General features: G+C 35.2%; 1 pseudogene; it reads right to left on the reverse strand.

The window, feature by feature from the left end:
• Positions 1-826: 826 nt before the first annotated feature.
• Positions 827-3,599, reverse strand: LOC133173915 (uncharacterized; annotated as a pseudogene).
• Between the last annotated feature and the right edge of the window lie 14,118 nt (positions 3,600-17,717).

Below are 17,717 nucleotides of genomic sequence, written 5' to 3' on the forward strand. Positions count from 1 at the left end.
TTCGTATACCACTTCACTTTTAATATATAATAATTCTATCGCACTTGGAAAACAGCACGTGATTGTAAACTCCTTGATGACTAAATTTTATCTATTTCTAGCAAAATACTTGGCTTCTATAAAACTTTCAAACTAGTGTAATATGTATCTATACAAGGGGTATATCATCCCTGAAGTTGGTGCAGAGGAAAATACTAGATAGTATTTTACAAGGACAACATACCGTCGCAGTTCTGCTGACAGGATACGGTAAAACTTTACTGTACCAGCTGTACCTCGTAGCCCTCTGAAACATGAAATGACCAGTTGACACCGACAAAAAAGTAGTTGTTCAATCCTCTCATGCTTCCTTAATAAAGGATTAATTTAATTGGCTGGGCAAGGTTGAGCACAAAGGTAAAACATCCTCTATATCTTTTAGTTTTAGGTCCCTCTTTTCATCTGTAACTGTGTCTTTAAGATCAACAGGATCGTTATCTGGAATCCATACCAAACAGACATCAGGATCATGAATATTCGTATATTCCCTATCAACTCTAAGTGATAACTGACTGGACTGTAATGGCTTCACTTTAAAGTCATGATATCCTTTTACCACACAATGTCTAAAAAAAATCCCTCTTTGGCTGCTTTGAAGATTTTCCTTGACTCTAAAAGTAATAAAAATTTGAAAGTGATACTTTTATATTATATATAAGTGCAAAACATACATGTATATATATAGACAGATTGAATACATAATGATATATAAATAATAGGTATAGATAACTCTATACAATACAAGTATATTGTGTCATCTAAATCATTTAAAATTAAATTACCATGGTTAATTCATGACATTTGTGCAAATCTGACATATGAATTCAACAAATTCCTGAGATATTGCATCTTTATTCCATGGATGGTCAGTTGGAATGCATAGAATATGTTCTCACTGCTGACATTTCTCACACTGTGTCCAGAGTCCAGGTTCAGACTCAGCAGCATGGCATACAAAACATACATCTGAATCAGATGCTAAGTAAGCTGTTGAAGCAGATGATGGATTTAAGTTTGCAGTAGAGGAAAATTTTGGCACCCTCTTATTTGACTTTACAGAACCCTTTAAGATTTATTCCCTTTTCTTTTGGATGGCACGGTGTGAATGCGTTTGGCTTTTTCTTTTGACTTAAGAAATTTCTCCTTAGCTTTCCTCTCTTTCAATGCAATTTTTTTCTAGCTTTTTCCAGTGACTTTAATCCGATCTTCCTGATAGAATCTACCGATGTAAAATTGTCTGACAATTCATCTGAAAGTATTTTTCTCTTTGTTTTCTTCAATTTCACAGTTGGTATTGTAACTGCTTCTTTGACATGCTGGGAGATTTCATTGGGATTTGATACTGGCAAACCAGTATTTTCTTCTGAATCATTTTCACAACCCAGTGCAAAAACTGCTTGTGCAAGGATACCGAAGCCTGAATTTACTTCAGCATTCAGAATGGTTGGTTCTGTGCTAGATGTAGAAGGGGTGGAGGTGGGTGGCGCTGCATGAGGAATCGAAGGAATTCCGGTGGAAGTGGATGGACCTACACAGAATTTAGATGGATCATTATCCACAGATGATGAGGTTTCAACTAAGTGTTCTTCATAGTAAGGGCAGGCTTAAGTCTACAGTCTGAAATGTTATATCTGTCTGTTGGAAACACATCAGAAGAAGCAAAACTTTTTTGCACTGTTAATGGTTCGTAGAAATCCAGAAATGCCTCTTGCAAGTGTCTGGCAAAGTTTTGTTTTCGTACCATGTCTTCGGGATGTTGTTTGGTGTGGGCTCTAAGGTGTTTGTACCAACTCTTCTTCAAAGGCCCATAAACTCCCACATCCAGTGGTTGCATCAAGTGAGCTGCATATTTTACTAACCTGTAGATTTCTATACCAAGATCCTTGGCCATAGAAGAGGAATCCATTTCAACATGACTCCTTACAATATCGATAAGTAAAACAATTGCTCTCTCACAGCATGATTATGAAGATGTTTTGAGCTTGGAAAACACAAAAAATGGAGGAATTATTCTGCCTTCAGCATTTGCACAGTACATCACAGTAACTCTCTCTTTGCTCCTCCCCCCGATACATGTGGAACTGGATCTGCATTCACCTTTTTGGCTGGACCTATCACATGACCATCGTAAATCCAGTTTCATCTGCATTATAAACTCTCTCAGGTTTATCCAAGAGATGATTGTCTGACATAAATATTCTTTTTTTTATTATCCATTGTATTACATACAAAATCAAATTAAATTAGCAGCATATTACAATGGATATTTAGCACTCACACACCCATTCATACATCCATTTGCCTTTTAAATTAATATGGAGGTTGCTTCATAGTAATCAGCTAATCAACAATTGCTTCTATCATAAACTAAATATCAAAAACCTGTCACATTATCTTGCATTTGTTCAAAAATATTTTTCCACAAAATCCATTGTTCTTCAAAATAAAACAGTTTTGAGTTGCTAATAGACATACATCTTTCAATATTATGTTTCATTTTCAAATAACTTAGTAAACCAGTAAATGAAGGTATTTTTGGTTGTAGTAAACATGAAAAATATATTGTTTTGTATATAGTATCATAAAGTTTTCAATTCTGTTGTCCTTAGTAAGTGGTAATTCACCTAGGGTAATATTTTTGACATTGAATCCAACTCTTTTTGAAATTGTTCTGTATATATGTAAACTCAAGTTCCTCCATAAAGATACAATATAATCACAACTGACAAATACATGCAGTAAAGTTTCAGTTTCCTTAGCACAGAACTTACAAATGTCAGTAGATTTTATATTGATTTTCTTAAGATAAGAATCTACAGGGAGGATCCTATGTAGAATTCTATATTGTAGCCACTGTACAGAAGAATCGGAGGTAGTCTTAAAACAAACCTTAAAAACATCTTTAATACAAATATCTGCCACTCCATAGGGAAATAAATCTTGATTCCACTTTGGAATTGCTGTAGGAATTATATCATTTTTGTTTATATAATTGTAAATTTTCTTTATTTATCAAACCAGTCATCACCAGCTGTCATCAATCTCTTTCACGGTCACCTTGGCTCTACAGATTTCAGAGGTGTTTCTGTTCTTTTTGGAATAATGTGACTGTTGGGCCTTAAAAATCAATAGTACCACTCCCTACTAGGTCTGTTGTCTTTAAACGGATTTTCTCTCTTGTCCTCTTTAAATGATATTTTCAACAAAGTCCAAAAACTCTGGACGTAACCCTATTCCTCTTTTTGTCATTTCTGACAAATATTTTGCCATTGCGTCCTCCTCAGACTTATTAAACACAGGTCTTGAACCTCTTTTGTTATCAACATCTACTTTTCCAGATGCTCTGCTTTGGAGAAAGGAATAAAAGAGGTTGCTTTCTGACGCGGTTCTTCCAATAGGTAATTTATTATAATTCATGTAACCTGATATAAAGCTTTCCCAACAGTTGTCGTCTTGTGGGGTGATTTACTCTTATAATTCCTTGTAACCTTAGCAGCTAGTCTCCGTGCAGGACTTTTAGATGGGGTCCAAATTTCCTTGCGTTTCTTAGTTCTTCCCATTTCTACATCAAAACAATAACCAAGTGTTACATATTGTTGTGTAATCTGCACCAACAGCGGATTTTCTTTGGGTAGGGCTGGTGGTTGTTATACCCATTATATTTTTAACAAGCCCCCCGCCCCAATTCAAACATTAAAAAAAAAATAGTCCACCCCCACCCCCGATCCATATCTAACCTAAGTACAATCATGTCATGGACATACGTACATACGTACGTAGAAATGTTACTTATGTTTTTGATACATGTATATGAAATACAATTTCTTTTTATAAAAAAAGGGGGTCCGTGTAAACCCAGACTAGCCTGTAATAGTTATTATTTACTTTATTCTCTTGGAATATGATACGACAAACTACTGTGCATCAGCCGGTGTTTGTGTGTGCTGAGTGCAGTTTATGTATACACGTGATTCGAAATACCTTAAACTGTAGGGGTTGCAATTGTGGTCATAACTTTTATAATTTTGAAGTGTTTTCAAAAACATTTAATGCTCTTAGAAGCTTATAAAATTGTCGTTCTTTCAATACCAATATGACATGTATCAACCAAAAACGCCGCTACGACAGCGCTGTAAAATGTCATGCAACGTTTTCTACTAGTGTATTTCTTCGATAAAGACGTAGCGAGTTCGTTAATTAAACAAGAGGCCCAAGGGCCTTAACGGTCACCTGAGTATAATACAATTTAGAGGATCCATAGAGTATAAAATGAACTGAAAGGTGAAGCTTTGTTGCCCAAAAGCAAGAAAAATAGGGTGATCAGGATCAACAAAATAATTAGTCTAGTGTTCATTAACAGTACATAAATTAGGTTCTAATCTGTTCCCCATTTATCACTCTCAACAGACAGTACATAAACAAACTTATAATCAGTGCTTCTGTACTCTTTTAATTCCTTGTTGAAATCTCTTACATTGGCCTCTCTTGGTCTTTGATGAACATTTAATAAGACAAGTTATTTTTGTCTCATTTTTATTTATCTGTTACTTACAAGTCTACCTGATCATTAAAACTATGAAAGTACTTTTTGTATTTTACAATAAAAATTCTTGCATAATTCTCTTATTCTATTAACCTTTCAAGTACATTATTTACAGTGATTAATTAACACAGGTAAATGGCAAAGGGGAATAACTCCTCTCAGTAGAATACAAATTAATAGAGCCCTGGCCTGGACCAGAACACTTGATCAAATGGTTCTGATGTTCAAAAATCTGGTAAAAATACCCTTCCTTATTAAAACTTTTACTCTTTTTGCCTCTGATATGCCCAGGTGCAGAGAAGATTTTTAAAGCATTAATGCATTTTCACTGTATAATAAATAGAGCCCCACCCTAATATCAGAACCTCTGATCCAGGGGTCATGAAATTCACAATTTTGGAAGAGGCATCCTTGCTTATCATAACCATGTATTTGTTTACATAATACCCAGGAGAAGAGAAGAAGATTTTCAAAGAAATAATGCACTTTCACTATATGATCAATATAGCCCCGCCCTAGCACCAGAACCCCTGACCCTGGGGCCATGAATTTCACAATTTTGGTAGAGTCACTCTTGCTTATCATAACTATGTATTTAATTTGTTTCAATAATACCCAGGAGTAGAGAAGAAGATTTTTTAAGAAATAATGCACTTTCACTATATGATCTATATAGCCCCGCCCTAGCACCAGAACCCCTGACCCTGGGGCTATGAATTTCACAATTTTGGTAGAGTCACTCTTGCTTATCATAACTATGTATTTAATTTGTTTCAATAATACCCAGGAGTAGAGAAGAAGATTTTCAAAGATATAATGCATTTTCACTATATGATCTATATAGCCCCGCCCTAGCACCAGAACCCCTGACCCTGGGGCCATGAATTTCACAATTTTGGTACAGGGCTCAATGCTTATTACAATCATGCCAACAGTTTGACTGCTTGATGTCCAGGAGTAAAGAAGAAGATTTTTAAAGATTGCATTAATTTTGATGGTTTTGGCCCCACCCCTCAGGCCCCAGGGGGGCAGGGGCCACGAATTTCACAATTTTTGTTCCCCTTCACCCATAGATGCTATATGCCAAAATTGGTTGAAATTGGTTTGCTGGTTCCAGAGAAGAAGCTGAAAATGTTCAAAAGTTTACGACCGAAGAACGACGCACGACGACGGACGAAAAGAGATAGCAATAGGTCACCTGAGTGACTCAGGTGACCTAATCATTAATTAATTAAGGCATGATATTGATGATTTTATTCCTTGGAATTAATTCTATGTACCTTGCTGATTCTGACTGCGTTGTTGTCACACTTGTGAAGATGTGGTATAAAGTACAGCGATAACGGAAAGTCCAGAGAGTCGCAAAACTCGGGGTTATTCGGAATACCCTAAAAGACTGTATTAAATGTAAATTGTTTTTGTGAACAGGGGAGGGGATCAGAGTGCATATAATCAGGTAGTACTTTGGAAATATGTCCGTCACATCGGAGAGTTTCGAGCCCGACATCTATCTGAAGAACTACAGTACTGTAAATGTATAGATGATTTTCCTATGACGTATTTTCCTCGGAGTTATTGCTCTGGCCGCCATCTTGTAGGTCAAAGTAGTGAAATTTTATCTTTGAGCAACCAATTTTAAAAATGCATGCCAAAAATATATGGGAAAAATATTTACAATATTGAAATTTTGAACTAAAAGAAGCTTTAACAAATGTATATTCATAAGAAAAACAGTGTTATCTTCACCTCAGTGCCCAGTATAACAAATTGAACTTGGTTGAATAATGAAGGGATGTTGACCTACAATGTGGCGGCCATGGGAAATAACTCTTGCTTAAATCACCTTGATGGAAAACAATCTATTAAATTTGAATGTGTATCTATTTAGAGGATTTTGGCGGAACGCATCTTCCGCTAAATTTAGTACATCGCTATATGCCATTCATAAATCTAGATGTTTCAAAGTAATTTCTTCGCATTCATTCTCACAAAAATTAAGTGTGAATATTTTATGAAATAATGTATATAAATCACAAAAAATAAACTACAAAAGAAATATCAAAGAAATTGAACATATTTATACATGCAGTTTATTTATTTTTCACAGAAACGCTGACCATGATGACAGATATTAGTATCGAACTACAGTGATGAAACGATGTCCAATATTCAAACTTTTCTCCAGCTTAATTTTATCTTGTTACTTTCTGACGAGCAGACAGAAATCATCCCGCGTGCACAAGTTTTAATTTTGATAAACTCAGGTCTATGTCGAGTTTGTCTGTTGTTTTACCATCTGTCAAGTTGTTGTCAACTTCACTGTCATACCAGGACTGAAATGCGCTTTTAACCGATTGCTTGTGTTGTTACCTGTGAAAACTAAAAGCTATGATTCTCAAGTGCATGAAGCTGGTACGAATCATACTTTAATGTCATTTTCGGACAGTTTCTTAATAAAAGATGCACATGATGTGCTTTGAAAACGTATGAATACATAAAGAGAACATTCGACTTATTCTAGGGCAAGTCTTCGTGCATTCCCCGTATGTAAGGAACTAAAACTTTAATATTGTCGATGTTTATGTATTCTAGCATGGTGGTTTCCTTTGACAAGCGGTTCTCTTTGTGTGTTATGTGCCATTTCTCAGGAACTTAAAGACCGTGACGGTAGCTCAGTCGGTAGAGCACTCGCTCCCTGATAAGAAGGTCGTGTGTTCGAATCACGGCCGCGACTGACGTAAGTCAATAAAAAATAGGTAGCAAATGTTCCTTCTCTAAGCGCTCGGGACGTAATACAACCTACAATCAATCAGGGAACTTAAAAACTGGGGTGATATTTTCCCGTCTTTCCTTGATAAATAACCTGGGGCGGCGGGATCCTTTCACCTGTCAATGTGCATCGAGCAGGAAAATAATACCGCTCCTATTCAAAATGAAGTACCTGGATAATGACGTTTTTATTTTACAATATTAACATTTGCTCTGTTTTTCTACTTAGCCAACTGTGAAATTGATTTGAATGCCACTTTCGTGTATACTCACGCGTAGAAATATGCACGGAGAAACTCGCGCTAAAGTGACGTCACAATGAGCTACAGAAACATTAATAAAAATGTAACGATATAGGGCAGCGAATAATTCAAACATTGAATATATTTTTGGTCCTTTTGAACATGTAAAATGTAAATATAAGGAATGTTTTTAAGTTTTGTGTGAATTATTGGTGTGTAAATCACACAGACTTGCACGTAAGCATATTTTTCATGAAGCGCTAGCGCAAGGCTGTGTGATTTACACACCAATAACTCATACAAAAAAACATTCTTTAAATAAAATGTAAATAGCAACTTTTGTCTTCAAGACCAATTATCTGCATTTGTTTCCAGGGTATAATCACTAACAGGAATATTTTTACATTACTTGTTCAAAAATAATAATAAATTCAGGGGATATTTCATATTCCTCGACCAATTTTGAAATTTCAGCAGTAAACTTAATCTTTATAGTCAAAATTATTCGGAATTTGCCTATTGTGATTTATGCAATTCAATGTATAGTTGTGGATCATGTGCCAAAACTTCTCTGTGTAAATTTCTTGTCCGGAATATTTTTCTCTTCCCTTGTCCAGTATAGAAATTTTGATTTTATATTGCGTCTCCTACAAATCATATTTCTTTTCTACACGTTTTTTTTTCTTATTTTTTTTTCAGCTGGTAGTTCTGGTAGTCAGTAAATCAATGACATTCTGTATTAAATATTTACAAAATTTTGGGTTTTTTTCTCCTTTACTTACTTTGCAAAAAAGGCTAGAAAAAAGCAAATAAAACTTTATTTTTTGCGCACAAAACTATTCTCTCTCTCTCTTTTCAGTGCTCTCAAACCACCTTTGGAAATGGGGCCGGGGCCGTTAAGATTTGGAAAATCGTGACCTTTGGGGAAATTTCGGGATACTTAAAAATCATGATATTTTGGATTTTTTGTCTTTGTTATCAACTACATTTTTGTTTTGCAATGCATAGGAATATAAATAGCAAGAATTATTATATATACAACAAAATTTTTTTAGTTATTTGGAGAAATATATTTTTTCATTTATTTGGAGAAATATATATACAACAATATTTTTTTAGTTATTTGGAGAAATGGAAATCGGGAAAATTAACACATTCGATTGGGAGAAAAGGTACCTTTTTTGAATTGGGAATGGGGCCCTTCAAAGGCCCCAATTATAGACAATTGAGAACCCTGCTCTTTCTCTCTCTCCATAAACAGCCCGTTAGAACTACCTTGCATCCTAATACCCTTTGTTGAAAGCAGGACCCTTTGTGATGGTCACCATCTAAATATGGCTAGTCCTGTTATTATACTTGGTAACTTGATTACAGCTTGAGATATGGTTTCCTTCCAATTGATAAGACCAAACAGAAACTATGAAATTAGAAATAAGAAACATATACAAGATTATTCCAAAATATTACTATACAGAAAACGTACTGTATTCTTGTGCCATTTTACACTTATAATAATATCTTCAATGAAATAGGGAAATAATCTGCGTAAGTATGAATGATACATTTATTAATTTGCATAATTTTGTAAGTCAAATAAAGACATCCAGTTGATAATTTTTAATTTACAAGGTAATTCAGATTTTTTAAAATATACCACTGAATAATTTAATTTTGTTTGTATTCTAGCCTCTGATTGGTTAATATCCAAAAAGGAACACAAATTATTTCTGTATAACCTGGTTTGGTATGGGGACACCACCCCCCCCCCCCCCCCTGACAACCAGCTGAATCGTCTGTATCCATGCAATCCTCTCATTTCCAGTCCTCGGGATTCATGGAAAATTCCAGATTTAATAAATTAACCTTTAATTTCAAACAGTAACTCGGATCTTACCACATGTAAACAAAAAACATGACTGCTAGGACTATGTATCAGTTTTTACCTCCCCTCGCTTCCCATCACTTCCGTTACTAGGGTTGTATTATTAAGCGGCAAATTTGAACTAATAAAAAGCAACGAAATTTTACACCCACAGTTGTTTAATGATTTTAGAATTAAATTATAAGCTGTTTTATAATCCGCTTCGCGGATCATAAAGCGTAAACTGACCCAAACCAGGTTATCCTCGAATAATTTGGCCAAGAATTAGAGTCATTCCTAAAATAACTGTGTGAGTGTCGTCAACAACTATAAGCTTTAGTTATGTTCCCCAAACGAAGTTTGGGAACATATTGTTTTTACTCTGTTTCTTACTATTATTCTTTTTTCTTCTTATTTCTTCTCTGGTACTTTTTTGTCCGCGAATTTTCCAGGAAACTGCTCATCCAATGGAGTTGAAACCTTTTTAGGGTTAATAGGTATGTTATGTACATGTAGATGTGCGGAACGGTCATTTTCGCGCACATGCATGCACGTGCGCGCGCGCACAAGGCGTAAAATGACCAATATACTTGATATAACCGTTAAATTTTAAACTTTTTGATGAAATGCTTTGAAACTCATAAGGATATACTAGTAGTGTAGACAAGATGGCATGGTCAAAATAGCATGAACTCACGCGCATGCACGTGCGCCTCGCTCTGATCGGCTAAAAATAAAGTATCAATATCTTTCTTGTTTTTTGACAAAATACTTTGAAATTTTAAACATAGACGAAGATTATGAAGTTCTACAGCAGGATATATAAGAATTATCAAGAACGCACGGGCATGCACGTGAGCTGCAATCTGATTGGCGTAAACTTAAAATGCCTATTACTTTCTTAGTTCTCAATAAAACAGGATGAAATTTAAAATATGACTAGGTACAGTTGATTCCTTCATTATGTTACTATCAAAATTGAATGCAAATGTAAATTTTTTAAACTACAGAATTGCCTGAGTTAATGAAACTTTTAGGGAATGGGGCACATAAGAGAGTTGGGGAGCGTTTGGGGAATATCTGGAACGGTCCCCGTTACAATTAAAACTAGTTTATTTTGGTACGGAGTAGATAGTAGTACCTCTCTTCACCTTTGGTTTCCTACGAACATCCCTGGACTCCCGAATAAGAAATCAAAAGCATTCTCTGAAGCGTTCTTTCCAAGAAATGTAGCTTTGAACCCAAGTTTATTAAGTTTATCACATTGTTCGTTCATTATACTTTAGAGATGTGCCACTATCAAGATGCACACGTTACTGCTGATACTGTCAGCTTAGGAAAGAGAGAAACTCATATGTTGAGAGAGAGGTTTCCGAGGTGTCCCGACCTTCTCTCAAAGAAGATAGACATTTTCTTTGAGTTTCCGTCAGTTAATTTATCTGAAACCGCCTACAGTCTGATGTTTTCTTCTATGGAGGTTACCATTTTTTGTCTGACGTCACAGATATTACCGATGTAAGAATTGTTTCATTGAACAATCGGAAAGGGAGTTAATTCTACTCAATCGCTAGATGGCTCTGTCTATTTTCTGAAAAATCGGGCTAATTCAGCCAAGGGTTTGAGAAGAGTGGAGCGTATCGTAAACCCTTGGTTAGCGAAGATGCAACGACACATACCCTTTCTGTGCAACCACCATGAGCTAAAATCAATCCGATTTGACATCTTTTAGTTCCCGGCATGTCCACCGAAGCAAAAGTATGAAGAATGCAAAGTACTAGGATGGCATAGAATATCTTCAGAAGTGAGGTGCACTTAATTTTCTTCATTTCTTTGGTTTGAACATATTTTATTGGAAAAAAATTAATTAACCATTAACAAATGGTTTGAATGCAAGTTCTAACCACTAACGAGGTTCTCATATTTTCTTCTGTAGATTTTACCATTCTAAATACAGGTGTGTCTTAGTTTATGTATGATGTTAAGTCATCTGTTACGATGAAAAAAATAAGGCTGGAGTTTGCCGGTTTTTCGAAATATATGTCGAGTATATAGTTCGAGTCTGCATTTAGGAATAGTGTAGTCCTTCGATTGCGTGTGTTGTATTTTGATTCTACACTCCTTATTTGAAGGAAAAATGCTTTTTAAATAATCGGGTACCAGAATCTGATGTAGTTTAAACATAGAATTTAGTTTTGCTACTTTGCGTTTCTCTGCAAGAGGTACACTGTATCCATCCTGTTTCTAATTACAGTGAATCTCGTGAAGCTATAATTGGTAATCCTGTAATTATTCTCTCAGCATAAAGTTTCACCTTTTTAAAATTTTTTAACATCTTTTTGTAGCGAACATCCATCCCAAACTATAGAACAATATTCAAGTCTTGGGCTAATAAACGTTACGTACATTTTGGATAGTATGCTTCTACCAATATTGTATTTTAGCTCAGCTCCGTAGGAAACAATTTCAGTTGGGGGGGGGACTACATATTCAGTTGGGGCCACTATCAACTACCAAAAATTCTCTGACAATCAAAAAAAAGATGTGTTTGTGAAACACTGATGTCCCCGTTATAACGAAGGTTAAACTTTCTAAAATGCAAATCAAATATGTTGGTACCCAATGTAAGATTTCTTCATTTGGAAGCCATTTAAAAGTCATTTTAACAAATAATTATTTCTCGTTTTTTGTTTTGTTTTGTTTTGTTTTGTTTTTTTTTTAGAAAACTCACCTTAAAATGAGACCCAGTATGATATTCCTACTTCCTGTAATGTGCATGGCTTACAAGAAACTCTTAATGTTGAGTTTGGAAGGAAAATCAGGTATATAGGTATGCTTGTATTTGTTTATTGAACGTTCAAGCAATATTGTAAATAATATATTCGAAATTGATGTATCGAAAGCGACTTTACTATCGAATTTCGAACCATCTGTATAAATTTCGATTATAGAATATTTTATTTCTGCTAATTTCCGTTTGGAAACAAGGATATTTGATATGATTTCTTCAACTTAAATTAATTAAATTTCATTTCTTTAATTAACTTCTATGGTGATGTTTCAGAGTGATTTATGGGTTCAACAATATCAAAGGTAGATCAGAATCCCCTTTTTCCCAATAAAATGCACGGCCAAACGCGGGATTTATCTACGGAAGCCGGTAGGTGCCAGGTAGAAAAAATACTTTATCTGGCGGCCGCCACATAAATAACTGGCGGCCGACAAATAATTTTCTGGCGGCCGCCAGAAAACTTTTCTGGCGACCGCCAGATAAGATATTTTTCTACCTGGCACCTACCGGATTCCGTAATTATCAGTATTTGCTTTTGATTAATTCATGCACTGTGAGGTAATAAATTTGAATATTGATATCAAAGACCCTAAAATTGTAGAAATTTTACAAAATGATGGACTGGAGAAGCATTACTCCGTGGATTGTTTCCAGTCAAATCTATCAGAGACAGTATTAATTGCTGTTTATTCGAAGAAATAGATAGTGTGAGGCAAAGGCTAAAAAACTGTTGCTTTTTGAACATGATGGAAAGATTCTAAACCTATCTCAAAGCCCAACATCTATATTTCTATCATGTCATTGGAAGACAAATGACAAAAATGTTTCGTGGGTTGAAACCACCCATATCAACACAACAACCATTACCGAAAGGTCGCCCGCGTGGCGCAGTGGGTTAGAGCGTTCGCTCTAGAGTCGCGGAGTAAGGAGCTGATCCTTACGTCGCAGATTCGAATCCCACTGTGGGACGTGGAGACCGGTCCTTCGGATAAGACCGTATAAACCGAGGTCCCGTGTCACAGTAAGTGCTGGCACGAAAAAGATCCCTCACTGCTCAATGGCCCTGAGTGCCGAGCATAGGTCAAAATTCGCAGCTCTCATAGGCAATTGGTGGCGTCTCCATATGAGTGAAAAATTCTCGAGAGGGACGTTAAACAATAAACAAACAAACAAAATCATTACCGAAAGTAACCATAGATTTGAAAAGTCTTAGTGTTGAAAGAATATATAAAAATTACATTTTTCATTCAGTCTAATTCATGTACAAGACACCTTTTACATGTGAAGGTCATTCCTTTACTTTTGAGGATAGTAATCAAATTTGCGGACCACTCAAATCGCAACATGAAAACGATTTGGTTCAACAACATGAAAAGGAGTTAACAATTGTTATATATTTAATAATTCGGACAGTCCAAGTCCTTGATGCAAGACTTCCCAAATAATGCGGAATTCAGATAGAATTTAGTCACACGATCTGAATAATAATGTTAGTTCCAAGATCCAAAAATTGGAAACTGTTTGCTGAGTCTTATCTAAAATTAGGAAATAGTTGCACTATTAAATTTGAGAAAAATACAAAAAGACACCGACGTACATTCGACAACAAATCCAGTGACACAAAAAAACTATCAAAAGCAAAAGATGTGGCATGTGAAATTATCCATAAGTTAGAAAACAAAATCAGGACAGTGAATCTAAGAACCAATTAGAAATAAAGATTAAATATAGATTAAACAAGGGGGAAAGCAACGCTACACTCATAGAACAATTGTAAAAATCCTTTGCGAAGAAAAAATACACTCAAAAGTTAACGGCAGCGATTTCAAATGCACGCGAAGAGCAGGAGATCTCAAGGCAAAAAACAGACAAACATGAAGATAGTGACATGTTAAATGCCATTATAAATGAATTGACCATGCAGCTCAATAATGCCAGAAATTTAGTCATTACAGATGAAAATACAGACTGAGTTTTAAGGCAGTATAGGTCAACCTCAGTTGATAACATCTATACAACCCAGTGACAGCCATCAACTTCCTACTGTGCGTGTAGTAAGATTCTTGACCAAGCACCAATAAAGAAAGGATCCAAAACGTTTATCAGAATGTGATACTGGAACACTAAAGGTTTGAAACCAAAATATGATAAGACACAAGACCCACATTTTATTTTTTAAAAAATGAAAATGTATGATCTTGTTTTTTGAAACTTACCACGGGTAATGAATCAAACATTCAAAATATGTTTATACAATTTGCAGATCGGCATCTCAGCACAGTAAGCGTCATATTATAGTGGTTTGATTATAAGGAAACCTGATTTGAAAAAGTCAAACATATATTACAATTCTTTTTTTTTAAAAAGGCAAACCTTGACACAAATGGATAAAACTTAAAATAAACAGCAAAGCAGGGACAAAATGCAGAGCGAGTTATCTTTCATTTTACAGTATAGGTAGCAAATTTTTCAACAACAAATGTAGAAAAAATTGTTTTCTTCAAAATAATGGTTCAATAAGTATATTTTCAGTTGCAGAATTTCTGGTGACAATCTACATTAATGAAAAGCGATTCCACTGACTGTGTGTATAGAATTTTTATCCCTGTTTATGTAAGTCACTGTGTAAGATCATATGTAGTATTATGTCCGAATTCGGATTGTCTATCTTTAGACTGGATAGACCACGGGCAAGCACTTGTTGCTAACATAAAGCAAACATACAAGTCCCGTGCCCTTTAACTGACCCTGTTTGTTTTAATCGGTCAGATTAACTTTATATCTTAAACTGTTTTGAAGATTGTGAAAAATTCAAAGATATTCACAGAATACAAACAAAATTGAGTTGAGCATAAAAAGGTTATGTCTATCTTCATTAAATCATGACCTTATTTTAAGTAAAACACACAGGAACATTCAATGTGTACACTGTATATGTATAGAGAGAATAAACTTTGTTTAAACATGTAGTCCCTGATTTTTAATTCAGTGTAAAAAATAAGTATTTCATATTTATGAAAGGATATGTGTATTATTACATCATATTTATTTACCTAACATTTTTACCTTTAGAATGATAAAGCAATACAAAACAAATTAAAATAGTCAATGTTCCTTTATACGTTAAAGTTTAACAAAAGTAGATTGATATAGAATTTTCCTATATTGTGATCGTTGATATTTGAAATATTGCTATCATTTGCACATTTCACAACATTTATGAAATCAGGTAATGAATAATCACGAGTGATCGATAACAGTGCACTGTCAGCATTCCTTTGTACCCGGTATATACAATACATACCGAGAAATCCCGAATTAAATGTCCTCGTCAGCTTTTTTCTCTATTTTTAATCACTGACGTGTACTCGGCTATATAAAGGAGCGCTTGTTGTAGTAGTATCGGAACTAGCGGGATACCTGCCCATATCTGTCCACTTCCAACATGGGGGTGGATTGGAGCTGGGTCCTTTCACGCAAGAAGTAATAACAAACACCATGAGCAACGCTTACTTCGTAACCTCCCTGGATTTTCGCGTCTAGGGTCAGTTCTCGGTTCTTGGGCCCTTGCCACAGCAACCCCGCTGTCGCTTTTGAGCGCCAGGGGTCGGCGAGGATCACCCAGGGACCACAGTACAATCCACATTCACGGATGTTAAATAAAAATACTTCGTGATTGGTGGTATGTGTTTGTGGTCCTTGGAATAATTCATCTTGCTTGATTCAAGGTAAGTTTTCAAGATTTGCACGAGCTTATACTCTTCTTGACGATAGGACGTTGCGTAAAGGTAATGACAATGAACCGGGAAATGTATCGGAGTGTTTCAAAGTATTGATTTAAAGGGTCCCGAGTAATGAGATTATATAGTCAACAAGAAAAAGTGGTGCTCCTAACAAGGTAAGTAAAGAAATGGAGGTTACGATGGAAGGCCCTGGAATAGTGTTTGTCACTACTCTCTGCGTGAAGCGACAGATGATTGTGTGTCAAAAGTCTGTTCAAATTTTATTGTCAAAGCCTCACATTCCACCAGATGTTTGTCGTAAATTTTGGGATCTTTATGGTCCACTTGTATAAGATACAATTTAAAGCAATATGAGCTGCATTTTTGAGAATTTTATTTTGCTGTTATAATAGTAATTATGATAAATTTGTATGCAATTTAAACATTTTTTATCAATTAGCAGAAATAAAGTATCAAATTGTTTCAGAATATAGGATTCTGTACAATCAAATATATAGTATTATATAAGAAATCAATATTGTACAGGACGACAATAATGTAATTTCGCTTCAATCAAAGCTTATAAATACTTCATCCATCACAAATATGAACAACAGAAGTTTATAAACGTTCTTTTTTCTGTCATTGAAATAGTTAATTACAATTTTGCAACAAAAATTTCTGACATCAAAGTTGCAGCTCATATTGCTTTAACGAATGTATTGCCTTTTACGACAAATATCTATGAGGTACCTGTAATTGATGAGAAAATTCTGAACAGTCGTTTGACTCGCAATATTTGCGGTATGCTACAAGGAGCATGTCGACCATAGGAAAATTGCAGTGGGAAAACGTGCTAAAAATTAAATAAAATGCAAGTTAGTATTTGTATGTGTGTTATTGTTTGTTGTTTAACGTCCCCCTCGAGAATTTTTCACTCATATGGAGACGCCATCACTTGTCGGTGGAGAGCTGCAAATTTTGATCTATACTCGGCACTCGGGGCCATTTAGCAGTTAGGGATCTTTTTCATGCCCGCACCTACTGCAACACTGGACCTCGGTTTATACGGTCTTATCCGAAGTCTCCACGTCCCACAGTGGGATTCGAACCCGCGAAGTAAGGATCAACTCCTTACTCCGCTACTCTAGAGCGAACGCTCTAATCACTGTGCCACGCGGGCGACCCTTGTTATTGTTGCTTTACTGAGACTTTTTGGAATTTAAGAAAATGAGTTCAAATAAACACTTGCAAGAGTTATTTTCCTTTGTCGCGAAATATCCATTTTTCTGTAAAAAGAAGATGAGAGAACAAGGCGAGCAAAATGTCTTATGGTGTAACAACATTAAATTTCAATTATATAAAAAATTCCTTTTAAATTTCATGCAATATTAAAACATTCTTCATGTAAAATCTCCACAATTTGCAAAAATGTTATAAAGGTTGAAATGATTTGTCTATGAAATAGCATACTCACACCAAAGAGGGCAGAAGGGATTATTTTCTCATACGATTTGGTCTTCGCTCCATTTTTTTTTAAATTTCATGCTCAAAGTATGCGTAAAAATTTAGTCAAGGATCATAGCACAAACATGATTTAAATACCATGTTTCGTCAGTTGTGTAGCGTACTGGTTAGCTTATTAGTCTCAAAAGAAAATGATACTCTGGATTTTTATTGCTAGGGGTTTGAACCCTAAGAATGCTACAATATTTTTTAAATAATAGAATTTTTGACGAAAAAGCTTTCCGCA

This window comes from Saccostrea echinata, unplaced genomic scaffold, assembly GCF_033153115.1.
Source record: "Saccostrea echinata isolate AGI-Se365-2 ecotype Australia unplaced genomic scaffold, CSIRO_AGI_Sech_v1 ptg000056l, whole genome shotgun sequence".
Taxonomy (NCBI): domain Eukaryota; kingdom Metazoa; phylum Mollusca; class Bivalvia; order Ostreida; family Ostreidae; genus Saccostrea; species Saccostrea echinata.